This window comes from Mus caroli, unplaced genomic scaffold (genome assembly GCF_978045245.1).
Source record: "Mus caroli unplaced genomic scaffold, Mus_caroli_1 scaffold_2, whole genome shotgun sequence".
Taxonomy (NCBI): Eukaryota; Metazoa; Chordata; class Mammalia; order Rodentia; family Muridae; genus Mus; species Mus caroli.
The window spans coordinates 109,921,806-109,939,096 of NW_028227257.1; the positions used below are offsets into that span (position 1 = coordinate 109,921,806).

General features: G+C 42.1%; 1 pseudogene; it reads left to right on the forward strand.

Annotated features, from left to right (window-relative positions):
• Window positions 1–768: 768 nt before the first annotated feature.
• Window positions 769–1,059, forward strand: LOC110306148 (non-histone chromosomal protein HMG-17 pseudogene; annotated as a pseudogene).
• Window positions 1,060–17,291: the final 16,232 nt, after the last annotated feature.

The window sequence follows — 17,291 nt, forward strand, 5'->3', positions numbered from 1 at the left end:
GGGAGCATAACTAAAGCCAGACCTTTAGCAGTAGAGCCCCCTTTCTCTAGGGCTCCCTCTACTGGTCACCCTGGGAACTCTAGGCCCCTTTAAATTAGCTTAGAAAGCCCCAGGCAGAGAGGGTCCGCCCTCTTCTCCAGGCAGGCTGGGCAGATCCCCTGATAGGCTAAGGTCCACTTGGCTCCCAACCATTCACAGTAGAACATAGTTTTGGAGTTTACAGTCCCAAAGATCCCTTTATTCACACAGAGAGAGGCGTGAGGCGGCCCCACCTATTTCCGATTGCTCTTCCTTCCAGGGTGGCCACCTAAGAACCCTCATCAAGGCTTTTTCTCTTCATTTGCTAACAAAGTAATGGGGCTTTTTGTCTCTTTTTTGTGTGCCTTTGTTCTCCATAGGTTGGGGGGAAATCCCTCCAGCAGTTAGGCAGACTGACCAATACCACCCAGGAACAAAGACGGAGCTAATTCTGCCATGGTTGTAAACTAATCATGAACCTGTTGAACAATCTTAATGGAGTGGGATCAAAGGCAAAGTGGCTTTGTCTCCCAGCCTCTGGAATTACTGCATCCTTCTCTAGTAAGCAGGCCCTCTGGTGATGACTTAGACTCAGGAGGCCTGCTCACACTCTACTAGTACAGATGTTCCAGTTTATTAAAGCTGTCTACTTCTCTGTCCTGCCAGGCTCAGGACTCAAGGGACAGGAAGTAAGAGGGCAAAGGCATGGGCCGTCTGTTCCCTTTGCTTCTCACCTCAGAGTGAAGGCACATGTCTCTCCTGGGGTCTCCTCCCTCAGCCTCCAGACTCTAGCCCAAAAGAAAGGCTGAAGGGGCTAACGGGGACGAAGCCAAGGTGAAGGATGAGCCACAGAGAAGATCTGCAAGGTCGTCTGCTAAACCTGCTCTTCCAAAGCCAGAGCTCAAACCTAAAAAGGTCCCTGCAAAGAAGGGAGAGACGGGGAAAGCCGATGCCAGTAAGGATGCGAATGTTCTTGCAGAAAATGGAGATGCCAAAACAGACCAGGCACAGAAAGCTGAAGGTGCTAGAGATGCCAAGTGACATATGTGCATTTTTGATAACTGTGTACTTCTGGTGACTGTACAGTTTGAAACATTAATTTTTATCAAGTTTTATAAAATGCAGGAAAAAAAAACACCTGGGTGTATTGTCAGGGGGAACATTCACAGTAGAAAAGAGCTTATGTATCTTAATTTGTTGATTAAGATAAAAACCACCCATACTATGTCCCTCAGCAATCAAACTCCTCCTTTTGAACCTCAGAAAAATTATAATAATAAGGACCCTTGATAAAACACCATGACCAAGGCAACTTATAAAAAAGAATGCACTAAATTTGGAGCTTACAATTTCAGAAGGTAGGAGTCCATGATCATTGGTCCAGGGAGCATGGCAGCAGGCAGGCTAGCATGGCACTTGGCACTGGGGAAGTAGCCAAGAGCTTACATTTTGATCTACAAGTAGGAATCAAAGGTAGCTAACTAGGAATGGTGTGGGGACTAGTGGCACACGCCTTTAATCCCAGCACTTGGGAGGCAGACACAGGTGGATTTCTGAGTTCAAGGCCAGCCTGGTCTACAGAGTGAGTTCCATATATATATGGTGGGAAAAACACATCCTCAAAAGCAAACCGCTTTGAAGCAATTATCATTAAAGGTTTAAAAAAGGGGGCTGGAGAGATGGTTCAGCAGTCAAGAGCACTGACTGCTCTTCCGAAGGTCCTGAGTTCAGCAACCACATGGTGGCTCACAACCATCTGTATAGCTATAGTGTAGTCATATACATTAAATAAATAAATCTTTTTTAAAAAGGTTTAAAAACCCCTAATCTTAATTTAATAAAGCAAGTTCTAAGCAAGAAAAATGCCTTTTTCCACAGAACCATTGGACTCTGCTCTCTAAGACCCCTAACTATGGACTTTATTCCCACTGTGGCTCTAAAGGCAGACCAGCCTGCACCCCACATTTCTCAGATACTAGGAAAACGATGCCTCATCTCACCATCCAGTCTTTCACAGATTTCTGGCATTAATTCTTAGAAATAATCTCTCTTCCTCTTAAAAAAAATAATCTCAGCAGGGTGTCTACAGTTGATTGTAACAGAGTCCATTCCTGCTGACTCATCATCCCTGGACATCAGGTAGCTGGCTGACTACATTTTCCTCAGAGGAGTTCCTGTCAGATGGTGCCCTGACCCTCTGCATGCTGTCAACAGGTCAGCAGACTAATGAACACAAAGGAACTACATTATCCCTAGAAGCTGGGACTTCTAGACAATACCACTGTGCAGGGGGTGGTTATGGTAAGGATTTAGAGCCAGCGAGATGATTCCAGAGTTTCTAGGTGATCGGGTCCTTAAACAGGGAGGGGATGCAGGGACAACATCCAGAGCTAAAGGGTGTGTGTGTGTGTGTGTGTGTGTGTGTGTGTGTGTGTGTATATATATATATATATATATATATATATATATATATGTGTGTGTGTGTGTGTGTGTTGTGTGTCTGTGTGTGTCTGTGTATATATATGTGTGTGTGTCTCTCTCTATATATATACATATATATGTGTGTGTGTATGTGTATGTATATATATATGTGTGTGTGTATGTGTGTGTCTATATGTGTGTGTATATATATATATATGTGTGTGTGTGTGTGTGTGTGTGTGGTGTGCTCCAACTTTCATTTCAAGCCCCAGCTCACTGAGGTCTCTACTTTTGCTTGGTTCCTGGACTCCACCAGAGCCTGAGGCTTTATGACTGCAAGTCAAGAATGTCATCGCCCAGCCTGGGGGTGAAACGCCCTGAGTGGCCACACCTAGAACCAGAAGTGGGTTTCCCTTTCTACATTAGTTCTGGAGAAGAAGGAAGAATAGGTATTTATGCAAAGTCATGTAACAAAAATAACAACCCTGACTCAGACAGGTAGGAGAAAGCTGAGATTTGAAGGACTTTTACTAGACCAGGGAAGAAGATTGCATGCTAAATTGATCCTAGAAAGCCCCATTCACTAGTTTCCAGGAAGGGTAAGCCCTTTGTATTCATTTGTCTATGATGCATCCTTTACTCTGACAAAAGCATGCAAGATTCTGCGTGTAAATGTAATACACATAAGAGGTTTCCCTGCCATGTGAAAGATACCAGAGCCCCTCAGTGCTTAGAAGCAGAGCCTTATGGTGAGACGAGAATGCTCCATGCCGAAAACAGTCTACATTAGCTAGCAGTTCCTTCTCCATCCGCCATGTGGCCAGTCTGACCTAGATGACCGTTTCGAGCCAGTCTCACAGGGAAGCTAGGACACACATTCAGAGGCCCCCCCTAAGGTAGGGGCTGCTAACAGGCTTCAGTAGAGCCAAGTCCAGACACAGGAAGATCAAGGAAAAAGAAAACAGCCCACATCAAAGGCTGGAGATCTAAGGGGAACTATGCAATCAAAGGTAATGGAGAATGTACGGTGTATCTAAGCAAAAACTGTCTAAACAAGATTATTCACGTACAAACTGTGGGTTAAAGGAGACTTAAAACACCGGATGACACTGGATGTAGATGGGAAGCAGATGGGAAGGCAGAAAAAATTTTCCAGGCCTTCATCTGTCTGAGAGAAGATAATAAAAAACTATGAACCTGTGAACCAGTAAAGGAGACAGGCTATGGTGATTCAGGTAACCAGAGAGCACCAGCCTACTTACTGTGAGGCTGTAGGGACACACAGACAACCACCACAAAAGAAAGAGCGGCTAGTCTAAATCTTTAGACAAGAAAAGAGAAGGGAAAAAAATAGTATTCAAAGTATAGTCAATGAGATGCAGTGGCAGGTACCAACCAGCCTGCGTCCATGCCTGACAATGTGAGCTCAAGCCCCAGGACCCACAGGGTAGAAACGGGAACTGACTCTTCCGGTCTCCATGCGTGAGCTATGGTGTGCATGCATTGCCCCTCCTCCACCCTGCACACACCTGCCCTGCACACTAAAGAACTGCATTTAAACAATGTAATAAAAACAGGAACAGTGAAAAATAAAGGAAGTGGTACAAAATAAGAATGGAATGTATCAGAGATGACAGCAGAGGGTGTGCGTGTCAGACACCCTGCAGTTAGGAGACCACGTGACTGGAACATTAAACATGTCCAGTTATAAGCCATCCATGCAAAGCAAATGGAAAACCAAGGTCATGGAAGTGAATATTCCCAGAAAGAAAACATACCAGGCAAACACTGGCATGAAGAAATATCACATAGCTGTATCAGTACCAAACAGTGGAGAAAAATTTTAAAAACATTATTTACTACATAGTGATAAAGATTGGTTTTTGTTTTGTTTTTAGATTGGGTCTCACTATGTACCCTTCACTGGCCTGGAACTTATCCTGTAGGCTGGCCTTGAACTCACAGAGATCTGTCTGTCTCTGTTTCCAGAAGGCCAGGATTAAAAACATGTGCCACCACACATAATTGTGATAAAGTTTTAACTCACTGGAAAAAAGGTAAAGATTAAAAATCAACTTATGCAGGGCAGTGGTGGTACATGCCTTTAGTCCCAGCACTTGGAGGCAGAGGGAGGCAGATTTCTGAGTTTGAGGCCAGCCTGGTCTACAGAGTGAGTTCCAGGAGAGCCAGGGCTACGCAGAGAAACCCTGTCTCGAAGAAACAAACAAACAAACAAACAAACAACAACAACAAACCCCCAAAACCCCAAAACCAAAACCAACAACAACAACTTATAACAGATAATGGAGTAAAATTAAGAAACTGTGAGGGAAATTGGGTAAATTCATCCTATTTAGAATAAGATAGTAATAGAATGTTACATGCTAAACTTGTAATATATAAAGGGTGGGGTCCTGATAGGAAAATATGCATGTGTGTATACATGTATACACATATACATTAAAAGAAGAAAGCAAATATAATGATCAGAAATTAATAGAAGTCTCGCCATGTCTAGGTAGAACCAAGGCATTTGAGTATGACAGAACTTTCTGGTTTGAAGAACATCATCTCAATTGAAATCCTGTCGTACCAATCACAATCAATTAGGAAGTAGGATCCTTAAGGGATGGTATTTAAACATAGGACAATATAAGGTGCCTAGGAAAGATCCATTAGAAGTAGGCCATATCTGTTATGAAATTTCATTGAAAAATATTAAAGTCGACCTAGTTAAATGGAGATCTACACTATGCATTTACGTTGTTGTTAAGACTGATTTTAGTGTCACCTTGACAAATTTGAACAAACCTAGTAGGGAAAGGTAACGGAAGGACTGTCCTGATTGCTTAGATTGATGTGGGAAGACCGTCCCCACAGGTGTAGCAGCTCAGAAAAAAGGGCAGGCAGAAGGCAGGTTATTCCCCTTCTGTCTATGTGGCCTTCCTCTTGCCTGACAAGTTCATTCTCCCCGTAGTAGCTGCTGCGAGTCCTTTGCTGACACCAGAATCAGGGTTTCAGGCTCCATCACAGGCTAAGGACCAGTAGCTCTCTTAGAGCCTCCAGGTCTTTGTCACCAGAGTGGGACTACTGAGGAACCCAGCCTTGTGACTGGAGCAACTACCATGTTATCATGCTCCCCAGTGTGAGACAGCCACAGCGGGATGACTCCAACAACACAGGCTTTTAGCTGCTTTGATGTGAGGCAGCTGTCATTACTGTTTTAAGTTAACTAAAAAAATTGTGTGTGTGTGTGTCTGTGTGTATGTATACAGGTGTACACATGCCTCCATGTGTTCTGTTCCTTTAGAGAACCCTAATATAATCATTGCTTCATGCAGTATTGAAAAGGTGTTAGTATTCTTTAAATTGATCCACACAGTCAATGAAATTCCAAGAAAAATCTCAGCAGGAGTCAATTTGTGCAACTTGATGAACTCATCCTAAAATTTGTCTGAAAGACTGAAGGGATAATCATAAGCCTTTCACTCGCAAAGAAGAACCAAACACAAAATCAATTCAAGGTATCAAGGTAGACTAAAGATTTAAACACTAAGTGGCATCAGTCCTCAAAGCTGAGAAGTCAATACGTGGGAATGTCTCTGTGACACTGAGACAGGAAAGAGTTCCTTAAAGATGATGTGCAAAAAAAAAAAAAAAAAAAAAAAAAGAAACCACAAATGCAAGCATTGGAACTTTATTACATTAAATGTGAGAATGTGTGCCTTTCAAACAAGTATTAGCTTAGTGAAAGGCAAACCCCAGCTTAGGAGAAGATATTTGCCAAACATATAATTTAGAAAAGAGTCAGAGGCAAGGCCTAGTGTAGCTCATGCCTGCCGTCCCAATACTCTGGATACAGAGGCAGTTCATGAGTTTCAGGCCAGCCTGAGCTACACTGAAAGATTTTGTCTCAAAAGAAAATAAGACAAAAAGAGTATTAGGAAGATATAAAGATGACCCAAAATATACAGAGGAGGCCATCTCAGTTGAAAACTGGGCAAAGGGATGATAGAAAACACCAACACAAGGAGGGAAACTACACCCTAGAAAAAGCAAGAAAGTAATCTTCCAACAAACCCAAAAGAAAATAGCCACACAAACATAATTCCACCTTTAACAACAAAAATAATAGGAAGTAACTGTCATTTTTCCTTAATATCTCTTAACATCAATGGACTCAATTCCCCCCAAAAAGACATAAACTAACAGACTGGAAACATAAACAGGACCTAGCATTTTGATGCATACAGGAAACACACCTCAGTAACAAAGGCAGACACTACCTCAGAGTAAAAGGTTGAAAAACAATTTTCTAAGCAAATGGTCCCAAGAAACAAGCTGGAGTAGCCATTGTAATATCGAATAAAATCAACTCTCAACCAAAAGTTATCAAAAAAAGATAAGGAAAGACACTTCATACTGGTCAAAGGAAATACCTACCAAGAAGATCTCTCAATTCGGAACACCTATGCTCCAAATACAAGGGCACCCACATTCACAAAAGAAACCTTACTAAAGCTCAAAGCACAAATCACACTCCACACAATAATAGTGGGAGATTTCAACACCCCACTCTCAGCAATGCACAGATCATGGAAACAGAAACTAAACAGAAACACAGTGAAACTAACAGAAGTTATGAACCAAATGGATCTAACAGATATTTATAGAACATTTCATCCTAAATTAAAAGAATAAACCTTCTTCTCAGCACCTCATGGTACCTTCTCCAAAACTGACCATATAATTGGTCACAAAACAGGCCTCAACAGATACAAGAAGATTGAAATAGTCCCATGCACCCTATCAGATCACCATGGACTAAGGCTGGTCTTAAATATCAACACAAACAATGGAAAGCACACATACACATAGAAGCTGAACAACGCTCTACTCAATGATAACTTGGTCAAGGAAGAAATAAAGAAATTAAAGGCTTTTTAGAATTTAATGAAAATGAAGACACATCATACCAAAACCTATGGGACACAATGAAAGCAGTGGTAGGAGGAAAACTCATAGCTCTAAGTTTCTCCAGAAAGAAACTGAAGAAAGTTTACTGTTGGGAGCCATTAAGACAACACAATTGTCCTGATCTCTGAATTGGGCCTCTCCCCCTGTGAAGAAAAGGGGGTCAAAAGCGGGCCACCAACACACCGGTCCGAGAACAACCACAGAATGTTCCAGCCCTAAGCCAGCGCCAGATGTCCTGACCACACCCTGATACCACCAAGTTCCTGCTTCCCCGTGTAGCTGCCAAAAGAAAAAATTTCTATTGCCCCACCCCTCCCGCTGATAAGTACTTCCCCTTTTGCTTGTGCAATTCTACTGCCCCACCCCTCCTGCTGAAAGGCACTTCCCCTTTTGCTTGTGCATTTAAACCTTGGGACTGGCTAATACATTGGAACCTTGATGCCACTCAGAATGTTTCCGTGTCGTTATTCACACAAGGTTCTCATCTCTCTCTACCCCCCAATTTGGTTCTTAGGAGAAGGTCCCCTCGAGACCCTCGAATAACTGGGCCTGCCAGACGGGTCAGTTTACAATAGCAGCTTGACAGCACACCTGAAAGCTCTAGAACAAAAAAGAAGCAAATACACCTAAGAGGAGTAGACTGCAGGAAATTATCAAACCAAATAGAAATGAAAAGAACTTACAAAGAATCAACAAAACCAGGAGCTGGTTCTTTGAGAGAATCAACAAGATAGATAACCCTTAGCCAGATTAACCAGATGGCACAGAGACAGTATGCAAATTAATAAAATCAGAAATGAAAAGGGAGACATAACAATGAAATATATCTTAAAACAACTATTCTGTTTGTTGAATATCAACAAGTAAAATATTAAATATGGAAAATATTAAAATCATGTTCTACAAACATCATGGAAATATTGATAATTTTTCTCACTGTGCTTGAAATTAGCATTTTCTTAATGTTTAACTTCAAAGAATTTTTGCTATTTTGAAAGTTTTAAAATATACTTACTGATAAAATAATTTCTCTCCTAGAAACACTGATAATCTTTTTAAAATAAACTGATTGTTAGAAAATGTACACAGATACATACATGATGTGTTTTAAATACTCTCTCACTATGTCAGGTAATATCCTATAAGGGCTTTTGAATATATTTCTTAATGATTCATTTTTAATATTTTATGCTCTTTTACTATGCTTAACTCCCAAAGAGTATTTTGTATGCTTTGAAACAATTTAGTATTCAACATTAGATATAGGATCCTCAGTTATGGATAGTATTACATATTCAATAATGATATTTTTAGGGTATGAAAGGATATGAATATAAAAGTAGAACAAACGTTTTATGTATTATGTAATTCACAAAGTAGTCACTACTATTGATATGTTTGATGTATAAAATGCATTTAAATAATAAAAACATTTAAGAAAATTGGGTAAAGGTCAAGACTCGAGTCTTCTAGATCACAAGTATCTATCAATAATAATGGGGAAAGATGTCACTCCACAGTGAGACACTACCTCAGACTCACCGGTATGGTTCAGGGGATTATCTGCAATAGCAAAACCTTTGGTTTCTGAGGAGTGGGTTTATTAAATGTGTGGCAAGCACAAGTAAAGCAACATATAGGGTTGGGGCTGTGCAAGAGGAAGAGACAGAGCTTTAGCACTCATGGGATGCAGCTGGGTGTACCTCAGGGAGGCAGAGCCACAAGGACTGTGTGTCCTGGGGACTTCATGCTGTTGGGGTTTTGCTCTGCTTATTGTCTTCATGGTAACCACATCCCTCATAATTATGAGTTATATGGAAACTCTACGGGGGGTTTCCAGCTCTCACTGGGCAGTATCGCTGGCACTCACAGGATAGTGCTTCATCTTTTTTCAAGCATTGCTGCTGGAGCAGATTAATACTTCCTGGAAAGAACTTGGAAAGGCAGGTGGTTAGCCACGACTCACCGGCCTTAGGGGGTATTTGGAGGATTGGAGTAGATTGTTAGTGAAGTTACATTAAGATGTTTTTTGTCAGTGTCTCTGTTGTAGAAATCTTAGAAAAACAACTTGAAGTTTAGAAAGGCACAGTTTTAAGAGTAAGGCTGGGGATCTTTTTAAGGTCAGGGAACAAGAACAACAGCAGTCCAGCTAGGAGTAGCTGACACACCTCTCAGGCAAAAACTGGGCTGACGATCACAGTGATGGTTAATTTCTTGTGCCCATTTTTGCCCTCAGCTTCCTGGTATGACTTAGTTAAAAAAAAATGTTAACGAGCAGATGTGCACCCTGAGGATTTAGAGTAGAAATGACGTATTGGTTTTTTTCTATAAAAGCTCAGATTTGTGATTCTTCTAAGAGTTTTATAAGATTAAATAATAAAATAACTGATCCTTTCTTTGTAACTGCCTGCCAGTAAAGAGAAACGGGCTGAGGAAACTCCCTTGCTTGCTTACACTTTGTTTATCTATAATAAGATGCTTTGTTACAAATAGATGTGTGTTCTTGGGAATAATTTGGTTTTTTTCTTTTCACTTGTAATATGTAAGATGTTTATTCATGTGAGGGTATTGGGGAATATTTTTTTTTAATGCATACTCATTGTAATCATCCACAGGAAGAAAATTAGAATGTAGTCACATAGTCATTTTTATACTGCTTGATATATAAGCTGTGGGAGAAAAAAATAAAGTGGTTGGAGCGTTGCTTCATCCACCCAATGTCTGTCTGTCTGTCTGTATATGTGTGTATATGTGTAGCTTATTGAAGCTTCCCACTGTGTGTGTGTGAGAGAGATTCTTTTTCCTCTCTTTCGCTGGTCCCCAAGGATTTTTTTTTTTTTTTGTTCACTAGCCACAAAGAATTTTTGCTGCCCCTGCCCCCAAAGCATTTCATTGGTCCCAGCCAACTGCTTACTCTATGCCTAGCCTCAGTTTACCCTGGATGTCAAAGCTGGCCCTTGAAAAAAACAGCAATTTTGTTAATTAGTGATTGATGGGGAAGAACCTAGACCATTGTGAGTGGAGCCATCCCTGGGCTGGTGGTCATGGGTGCTATAGGAAAGCAGGCTGAGCAAGCCGTGTAAGGAACAAGCCAGCAAGCAGCACTCTTCTGTGACGTTGGCATCCTCTCCTGCCTCCAGACCTGTTTCAGTTCCTGCCTTGGCTTCACTCAATGGACTATGACCCATGATTTGTGAACCAAATAAACCCTGTCCACTACAAGCTGCTTTTGATTTTGTTGCAACCCAGCAACAGTAACCACAACTAAGATACTCGTAAACAGAAAGAGTAAAAGTGAAAGATAATGGGGGCACGGGCAGCATCTCACAGAAAGCTACCACAGAAGACATCTTGAAGCAACAGCTGGAGCTCTGGACTGGACCTTGGTTGGAAAGTATTTTCTCATGCATGAGCTTCCAGCTTCTCATTCCCAAGGCCAGCGCTTCCATACTGGAATAAACACTAGTCACCTCTGTTGGAAATGGTTTGCTTTCTAGCTGCTCACGGGGATACGATGTTCTTCTTATCCTTAGCTGAGTGCTGCTTTCTGATCTCCCTGTCTTACGACTTAAGGGTCCACACCGTCCCAGGGCAGAGGTTTTGGGAGAGCATCTGTGATGATCACGCCTGAGCCTGGAATGAAGGAGGGCTCCCTGGCTCTCTGAGTCCACTTTCAAGAAGCTTAAACAGTACACAACAGTGAATGGACATAATGTATATTCTGTCTCAAGAGTGCAACATTTTAGGTCAAGTGATGGGGAGGCTGTACAGCGAGGCCCATGGGAACTGGAGCTGTCACTCCAGCGTGACTACTGCTTTACCAGTGAGGTTCAAGTGCACCATAATCCAGCCATTTCCTTTGTAGGTTAATCTTAGAAAAACCTCTAACCATGTGCTCTAGGAAACAGGAATACTCATAACAACCTCTGCCTAAAGATGAAACAAAAACCAAACCAAACCAAACCAAACAAACAAACAAGCAAGCAAAGGAAACTAGAGAACTAAAAGTAATTACTCCAAAGCATGCTCAAGCCAATTGATGTGCTATAATGCAAATACCAGTGGGGCCATGAAAATGAGTTATCAGGGCCCGAGGGATGGCTCAGTAGTCTAGAGTACTGGCTGGTCTTTCAGGGGACCCAGGTTTGATTCACAGCATCCATATAACCACTCAAAACCATCTGTAATTCCAGTTCCAGGAACTCTGGCTTCTGAGGGCACCAGGTATCCTGCACATGGTTCACAGACATGCACAGAGGCAAAGTACCCATATGCATAAGATGAAAAACAAATACATCTTTTAGAAAGTTGGTTAGCAGCAGATGGAGAGATGGCTCAGTGCTTAGGACCACTCTTGCAGAGTATCTGAGTTCAGTTTCCAGGACACATGTTGGATGGCTCACAATCACCTGTGACTCCAGCTTAGGGGAATCTGACACCTTTAGCCTCCTCTGGCTACACACATTCACCTAAGTAAATAGTAAAATAAATCTTACAAGAGTTATCAGAGTGTAGAGGAATTTTAATCCAGCCACATGGCTACTCCGGCAAGGGATCACATCCAAAGACTTTCTAGGTCTGTGTGATCCCCCTGGAATGCAGACATGCTCTTAGTACACATCTTTAATCCTAAACAATGATGTCCAGTTGAGGGGCATACAAAGTGACAAATCAGTGAAAGATTTGACAGAATGAGTCAGAGTTAGGATACACACAACTCTCACTAATTAAGAGCAGCTCAGGGAAAGAGAGAGTCAGTTGGGAGTTGAGTCAGCTTCATTGGGTGGAGTTGAGTTGAGTGAGTGTAGTACAGTGGAATGCATTACTGAGTTCTTGCAGAGGCAGATGAAGCCAGAGAATAAGAAGGAGCCAGAGGGTTAAAACAAATTGCCATAGTTAGTTTGAGGCCAAGCAGGGCAATTTAGTGAGAAGACAGATTGAATCAGTCAGTTTGGAGAGGAGTTTGAGCCAGAACAGCTGAGTTGAATCAGTCACTGAAGTTCAATAAAAGTTCGAGAGGGATGAGCTTATATCACAGAAAGCCTCTGAGATGGCAACTATGTTAGATGAATAAAAGTTACTTTTCCATCAGAGGTAAACCCCAAACATAAGAGGTTTCCACAGAAGACTATATTTGCACATTTATAGCTAAGCAGGAACCCAAACCTATTCCCAAAAGATTTCATTTAATCAGTTAAATAGTTTCTTTTAAAGTTAACTATGCTCTCACCATACAATCTGGGAATCCTACACCCTCCATGGCTATTTACCCAAATCAAATGAAATCTGTGTTCATACAAACATCTGCATGCTAATGTTTATGACAATTTAATTGCCCCAAACTGGGAATGCAGAGGTGGAAAATGGACATGAAAGCAGACAGCATGGATGGGTGTCAGATGCTTTAGGTGGAGCAAGAGACGCACACTCGAAGGCTACTGTCTTAGGATGCCATTGCTGGGAAGAGACACCATGACCAAGGCAACTCTTATAAAGGCAGACATTTAAATGGGGCTGGCTTACAGTTTTAGAGGTTCAGTCCATTATCACCATGGCAGGAGCACAGCAGCATGCAGGCAGACATGGTGCTGGAGGAGCCAAGAGTTCTAGATCTTGATCCAAAGGCAGGCAGGAGGAGGCTCTCTTTTGAACTGGTCAGAACTTGAGTATAGGATTCCCTTCAAGGCCCACCTACACAGTGACACACTTCCTCCAAAACAGCCACACCTATTCTAAAAAAGCCACGCCTCTTAATAGTGCCACCTCCTATGGGCCAAGCACATTCAAAACACTACATTCCACTCTCTGGCCCTCATTGGCTTTTCAAACACATGAGTCTGTGGGGACATACCTAGCCATAGCATAATGCAAAATATATTTAGTCAAATTTCAAAAGTCCCCATAGTCTATCACATCTCAACTATGTTTAAAAGGTCAAAGTTCAAAGTTTCTTCTGAGATTCATGTAATTTCTTAATTGTAATCTCCTTATAAAATCAAAATCAAAAAGCTTCCAACATCACAGGATCTACTTACCCATTCCAAACATCATAGTGAGGAAATACTGAACCAAAGCAAGACAGAAAAACCAGCTTGGCAAACTCCAAACTCAGCATCTCCATGTCTGATGTCAAAGCTCTCTTCAGATCTCCAACTTCTTTCAGCTTTGTTGGCTGCAACACAATTCTTTCTTTGGGGCTGGCTGGTTCCACTCACTGTTAGTAGTTTTCCTTGACAGGTATTCCATGGCTCTGGCCTTTCCAACATCTTGGGGGGCTCCAAGGCAACTTCAACTTCACAATGTCCAGAGTCCAGACATTATCTTCTGGACTCCTCCAAAGGGCTGGCCTCACTTCTCCATCTCTGCCTTCTGAAGCGTTTGACTCCATTCTATCACTTTGGTGATCAGCCCATGATACTGGCATCTTCAATTTGCTGGCGTCTTCCGCTGCAACTAGACTTCACCAATAGCTTCTCATAGGCTCTCTCCATGGTGCCAATCCTCAACTTCTTTGCATGACCCCTTCAATCCTGGGCTGTCAACTGCAACTAAGGCTATACTTTCACCAGTGGCCTTTCCTGGTGTACTTCACCTTGGCCTCTCATAGTGCCTCAGCTGTTCTCCATGACTTCTTTATGCCTTCAAAACAGTACCACCTGAGTGATTCTTATATATTATCAAGTTTGGCTGCAGGCACAATGTCTATCTATCTCTGGAACAGAGCTTCTTTGTGCTCTCAGAAAACACTTCCCAGAAGATTTCACCTCAGTGATGCTAGTCTCTTCTTAATCACTGTTAATTTCTTAGCTCTAGCCAATCAGCATCAATTGTCCCAGTAGTCCCTTCTATTCTTGATTCTAAAGCCAGAACCACATGACCAAAGCTGCTGAGTTCTGCTGCTTGCAGGAACTGGAACATGGCCTCCTTGTTCTATTACATCATCTTCAGCTGTTTTCCAACTCCTTTACTGCTTAACTTTGGTTGTCCTGGAACTTGTTCTTTAAACTGACCTTGAACTCCAGAGATCTACATGCCAGTGACTCCTGAATTCTGGGATTAAATGCATGTACCACCACACTCAAACCTAAGCCTTTCTTTAAGCCAGGAACTTGCTCTGTACCGGGCTGACTTTGAACACAAAGATCTGCTTGCCTCTGTATGCTGGGATTAAAGGGGTATACCACCACATCTGGGCCTTTCACAAGATCTTTATAAGTTCTGAATTGTAGTTCATTCCAGATATAGTCAAGTTGACAACTGAGAATTTCCATCACAATCCATCCCTTGTCAATTTGACACACCATCATATCTTATGTCCAACTGAAAACAATAACCAGGTTATAACAACACCTAACATGCTATAACTATCCCTCACTCAACTGCAAAGGAATAAGCAATAAGCTTATCTGAGTAGGATCTTCACTTGAGGTCACTTCTCCCTTAATTTCATTTAATATCCTTGAATGTGAGATTTAGCTTCATTCCACTTCCTGGTGGTCCCTTTCTTCTTGAAACATACGTTTTATATTTTTTCCTTCCTACTCGTGCTAAGTTGGATTAAAACACTTCTCAGGATGAAGTCTAGACTAGGCTTTTTTGAGATTTCCTTTGTCAATGAAATTAATCTGAATCTCTTCACTTTAACCTCAGGCAGATTCTTCAGAGATGGGCAAAAAGCAGCCACATTCTTCACCAAGATATCACAAAAATGATCACTAGGCAACATACTAAAATTCTTCTCCTCTGAAACCTCTTCATCCAGGCCCCCAGGGTTCAAGTCACCCTCAGCACCAATGTCATCCATATTCCTACTAGGGAGGCCCATTAAGCCCTGCTTAAAGCATTCCACTGCTTTCCAAATCCAAAGCCCCCACACCCACATTCCTCTAAACAAAAGAATGGCCAGGCCTATCATAGTGGATACCAACTTCTGTCATAGGGTTTCATTGCTGTGAACAGACACCATGACCAAGACAACTCTTATAAAGGAGAACATTTAATTGGGACTGGTTTACAGTTTCAGAGGTCCAGTCCACCATCATCATGGTGGGAAGCATGGTAGACATGATGCTAGAGGAGGAGCTAAGAGTTCTACATCTTGATCTAAAGGCAGCCAGGAAGAGTCTGACTTCTCTGCACTGGGCGGAGCTTGAGCACTAGGAGCCCTCAAAGCCGCCTACACAGTGACACACTTCCTTCAACAAGGCCACACCTCCTAATAGTGCCACTTGTCATGAGCCAAACATATTTAAACCACCACAGCCACATAGTATGCCACGAATGTGAGATAGAAAGATAGAACCCAAGGAGCCAACAAACAGGGCTGCAGAGGCTGGGAGAAGAGGGGTGGTCTGGTTAAAGGCACAAAGGGAACTTTCTGGGGTAGACTGGTCATGCCATCACTGACTTGACAAAATGGGTTTGCCAAAGTTCATAGAAGTCACACAGAATTCTATGAAGAATGAATTTATCTTAATTTAAAACTGCCCTCCTAATTCTAGTCCTAAATTGTCCCATTAAAAACAAACAAACAACCAGAAAACCCCTTTCGTGGTCCAGGAGAGTTAATGCCAGGTGTCACTTTAACAGCTTGGTAAAATGATGGCTTTGGAAGCTGGAGAGATGGCTCATTGGTTAAGAATGAATACTGCTTTTTATAGCAGTTGGGCTCTCAGCATTCACATGGTGGGGGTGGGAGTCTCACCGTCTCACAGTTATCTATAACTTCAGTTCTAGAGGATTTTATGCCTTTGACTCTCTTGGGCACATGCACTCATGTGCACAAACTCTCCCCCCGCACTCTCTCTCTCTCTCACACACATCTACACGGAATTTTAAATGATTTAAAAAGTCTTTTAAAAATGATTGCTTTGTTACTTTAGCCCTTTCTTCCCACAAGCTTGGCCTCTTTGAGATAACACAGTTACTAGAAAAATGAGCTAAGACAGGCTTTCAAAAGAGCGCACCACCTGGCCTCTCTCACCTTTCTACTGGGAGTTTGCAGTCTGAAACAATGGCAGAATGAGGGAGCAGAAGGAATTCTATGCTGCATAAAACTTAGAAGATAGTCTTATTTCATGAGCCTGGATGGTGGACTGCAAACTTATAGGCACTTGTACCTGAAAGGCTGCAAAAGCTATGGAAATGGCCAGAATTCAAATAAGGACAAGGGACAAAAAAACCCACAAGAAGGATTTTGAAGAATAGCAAAAACAGAGAATAATGTACCTTTCCGATTACTCCCATGGTCCAGTTTGTTTAGTCAATCTCAGTGCTGTGTATAGGGGTCGCTTCTCTACCTGTGCTGTAGACAAGGATTTGTCTCTAATGAATAAGGCCCTGTTTATAGCTTAACTGAATGATGCAGGAACTGAGCCCTCTTTCCTGATGATCCAGCACCTAAACACATTTCTTAAGGAACTAAGTTAGCACCACTGTACAAGCACACATAAGAAGGAGCTGTTATTCTGATGCCAGATGACCTGAGTTCCAAACTAGAAGGGATATTTGTCTGCCACACTGGACACTGCAACCTTGGAGCCCACAGCTGTCCCTGGAGACTGGGAGAGGATGGAAATATTTGTTTACTGGTAAGGCATACACCTCTAAGATGCATCTAGGAAGGTGAGAAACAGTGTCCTTTTTTTTTTTTTTCTGGACACGAAGAGCAAATATAACTTAACTAAGGGCATAGGAACCTGCAACAGTTGGTAAAGGCTCAACTTCACCAGGATACGGAGCAGCACCCGAAGCCAGCTAGTGGGAAATGGATGGGCCATGGATAATCCCAAATAAAGGTTCCTGGAACTCTCTCTTTATACATGAAACACAGACTGGAAGACAAAAAAAAATGGGTACAAATTCTTCATGGAGAA